The following is a 4381-nucleotide window of genomic DNA, read 5'->3' as shown; positions in this document are numbered from 1 at the left end:
AATTGCTTACTTAGAGCTTATAGTCTAGGAGAGGAGGCGTTATAAAAAGCAAACAAAAAAAGACAACATTTACACATTACAGGGAGTGCTGTGAGGTGGAGCGTCGTGGCGGTGGTGGGGGCAGGGGATCTTCAAAAAATAGGCTAGTGAAGACCGGCTTGCTTGAGCAGGAGAAACTGCAAATTGAAACCTGAAGACTGAAAAGAATCCAGTCATTACAAGGGGGAGGAAGAGCATGTGCAAAGGTCCTGGGTGCTTGTTGAGTTGCAAGTAAGTGTGGCTAGATTGGACAGCGGGAGGGGTGCGGTTGGAAGGTCCCAAATGACACAGGGTCCTGTGGTGCACAGTAGGGGTTCCGATTCTGTCCTGAGCCACAGGGATGTTAAAGAAGGATACGTCATGTCAGGGGACACGTTTCTACGATCTTTTCTTAGCCTCTCTGCTTCTATTTTCTGTGCTGAAAACTCGATCTTGTCCTGCTTTACCTTTATATTCCTGCTTGAAAAACAGTCGCAGTGCTGGTAAATAACTTAAGCTTAAGAACAAAGACCAAGGAGCTCCCGTCGTGGCTCAGTGGTTAAGGAATCCGACTAGGAACCATGGGGTTGTAGGTTCAACCCCTGGCCTTGCTCTGTGGGTTAAGGATCCGGCGTTGCCGTGAGCTGTGGTGTAGGTTGCAGATGCGGCTCGGATCCTGCGTTGCTGTGGCTCTGGTGTAGGCCGGCAGCTACAGCTCCAATTCGACTCCTAGCCTGGGAACCTCCATATGCCACGGGAGTGGCCCTACAAAAGGCAAAAAGACAAAAAAAAAAAAAGAAGAAGAAGACCAAAAGGCATAAGTTATTCATGTGATCAGCTGAATGAGGACATAATGCGTTGGTCTAGGCACATGGGACCTGGGCCGATAGGCATGCCGTTTGCACAGCATGATATGTCCTATTAAAATAAGAGGAAGAGGAGCCTCATGGCCCCAGGGGGCTTATGAGGGGTCATTAGCGGGATATGCATCAGCAAGGAGAACGAGGTGCAAATCTAGGCAGGTTCCTGCAGATAGGCACACCCCCCGCGTCTGTGGAAGCACAATGGTGATTCTCTAGATGCCATGCATAGACAGCTGGCATCAAGCTTCCTCGATGCTAACGATTGTTAAATGCCTAAAGGTCAGAGTAAAAGCTTAACCAGTTACCAGCTATGTGACTTTTAAAATAATAAAAAAACCCCTATATCCTGCACCTGTAGCCCCCTCCTCACTTGACGTCATCTTATAGAGCACAATAAAAGCTTTGTGGTTTCTTGAGGCAGTGCTCTTGGTCCCTGAGACCTTGGGTCCCCCGGTTCCCACCTTTGGTTAAGATAAATGTCTCTGTGTCTTGTTTTATGTTCACCTTTTCTTAAGTTTCACAGCACCCGTTCTTCAGCCCTCACCTGCTGAGCTGGTCTGGGCAGCGTAAGCAGGGAACTAATGAGGTCCAATTTATATTTTATATTTCTGTTTTAAGAAGGCCATCATTACTGCCCAATGGAAAATGGATTGGAGCCAACAGGGAGGGAAGCTGGGAGACCAATTGGGAGCCTGGTGCAGGAGACTGGGTGAGATGTCGCTGAAGCCTAGACATGGGCGGTGGCAATAGAGATGGAAGAATCTAGACCCAGGCTATTCAGTGTGGGAGGGCTACTGAGCACTTAAATTGTGTAAGTGTAAAATACACACCAAGTGTTAAAGATCTGGTACACAAATGTAAAATAACTCACTAACACTTTTCCTTGATTACATGCTGAAATGATATTTTGGATATTTCACGTTAAATAAAATATTATGATTTAAAAATTTTTCACCTGTTTTTTTAATTTAAAAAACGTGGCTGCTAGAAGAATTTAAATTATGTGGCTTGCATCCTTGGCACATATTATGTTTCTTTTTTCTTTTTCTTTCTTTTTTTTTTGTGCCAGCGCCTGTGGCATGCAGAACTTCCCAGGCCAGGGATCAAATCTTCACCACAGCAGCAGCCTGAGCCGTGACAATGCCAGATCCTTAACTGCTAGGCCACCAGAGAACTCCACACATTATGTTTTTATTGGACAGTGCTGATATAGACAAAAGTTACTGAATTAAAAAATGCTTTTATAGGAGTTCCTGCCACATCCCAGTGGGCTAAGAATCTGACTGCAGTGGCTCAGGTTGTTGTGGAGGTGCAGGTTCAATCCCTGGCTCAAGAACTTCCATGTGCTGTGGGTGTGGCCTTAAAAAAACCTTTTTACAGTAAATCACATCGGGCACATTAGAAATTTTTAGCTAGCTGTAATTTTTTTTTTTTTCTGGTCCACAGAAGATGTTTATTTGATATAACGAACAATACAGTTAGTGTTGGTTCTCACCACAAAGACGAAAAGGAATAAAAAACTTGGAGTTCCTGTTGTGGCTCAGTGGTAATGAACCTGACTAGTATCCATGAGGAGGTGGGTTCAAACCCTGCTTGGTGGGTTGAGGATCTGGTTTTACCATGAGCTGTGGCATAGTTCACAGACATGGCTCGGATCTGGCATTGCTGTGGCTGTGGTGTAGGCCCACAGCTTCAGCTCCAGTTCAACCCCTAGCCTGGGAACTCCATATGCTGCGGCTCTAAAAAGACAAAAAAAAAAAAGACAAAAAAAAAAGGAATAAAAAATTTGACAATGCATATAAAAAAACCAAGATGTTTACTGTGACAAATGTGTATTCCTAAAATAATGCTCCTAAAATTTCTCCATTATTGAAAACAATATGAAAACAGAGGATGCTAATGGCAACAGAGTCATAAAACCGTGTCTAATTTTGAACACTAACACACGAGGCAGCTTTGCTAACAATGCTTGATTCTTTTCCTTGTTTACAGTCTGTTCAGAATATCTTTTTACCAACAGAGTGGGTAGAACACTTAGGTTTAATATCTGTTACACAGTGTTAGCATAAACTTGAACAACTACTGGGGGGTTGTTTTCTTTCGAGCTGGCAAAGTCACTACAGAACCATCAGGTCAGCTCTCCGAATTGAGAATTTTTTTTTTTTTTTTTTTGCGATTTCTTGGGCCACTCCCGTGGCATATGGAGGTTCCCAGGCTAGGGGTCGAATCGGAGCTATAGCTGCCGGCCTACACCAGAGTCACAGCAACGCAGGATCCAAGCAGCGTCTGTGACCTACACCACAGCTCATGGCAATGCTGGATCGTTAACCCACTGAGCAAGGGCAGGGATTGAACCCACAACCTCATGGTTCCTAGTCGGATTCGTTAACCGCTGCGCCACGACAGGAACTCCTGAATTGAGAACTTTATCTCAATAAATGCCACCTATCTTCCACACCTATTTCATAATATATTTAAAGATTTATGTAACATATATTGGAGATTTGAATTTAGAAAAACTGCAGCTGATTGAGATTTTCTTTCTTTCTTTCTTTTTTTTTTTTTTTTTTGTCTTGCCTTTTCTAGGGCTGCTGCCACAGCATATGGAGGTTCCCTGGCCAGGGGTCTAATCAGAGCTGTAGCCGCCAGCCTATGCCACAGCAATGCCAGATCTGAGCCTCATCTGCAACATACACCACAGCTCATAGCAAAGCCAGATCCTTAACCCACTGAGCAAGGCCAGGGATCGAACCCACCACCTCATGGTTCCTAGTCGGATTCGTTAACCACTGAGCCACGACATTCCCCTCTCCGAGATTTTATTTTCTTTATACAAATAAACTTACGTGGGGAGGAAGGCAGCTTAGAGGCTTCCTGAGGGCAGATTGCACAAGGCTCCTTTGGGAGCATAAAGGAAAGAGTGCCAGGCTTTAAAGCAGGAAGAACCTGCCTCGACGTTTACATAATGTGTGAACTTGGACGTCCTTTCACCTCTCTGAACTTGGCTTTCTTATTTGTAAAAGGAAGGTGGATAACGCCGAGCAGTGCTGTTCATACCTTAGTCCTCAACCTCAATCACACCTCACAGGGTAGGTACAGTTATTTCCTTTGTACGGGCGAGGAAACTCAAATTCAGAAAGGGTACGCGCTTGCCCGAAGGTTACATGTAGAAAGATGTGAACCCTGGTCTGTCTGGCTCCAAGGTCACCTGAAAAAAAACACTTCCCCCCGCATTAGTCCGCTTGGTAATTCCCCTGCTTCTCTCCAAAATTATTGGGAAGGTCAGATTCGATCGTTGAGTGGGCTTTTGAAAAATACCGTAAATTCTCAGCGAAACAGTAGGAGCCTAAATTGAAGCTGCAGATAAACACAAAATAGTCCATGATATTTGGATACATCTATTTCGGTGAAATGATTGTCCTGTGTTGCTTCTCCAATTCAAGCTCTGGCATATGACCGAGGGTTAATGTTCTTTCTCAGGATGAAAATTTATAAGAATT

Source organism: Phacochoerus africanus, chromosome 14 (genome assembly GCF_016906955.1).
Source record: "Phacochoerus africanus isolate WHEZ1 chromosome 14, ROS_Pafr_v1, whole genome shotgun sequence".
Taxonomy (NCBI): Eukaryota; Metazoa; Chordata; class Mammalia; order Artiodactyla; family Suidae; genus Phacochoerus; species Phacochoerus africanus.
This window is presented reverse-complemented; position numbering follows the sequence as displayed.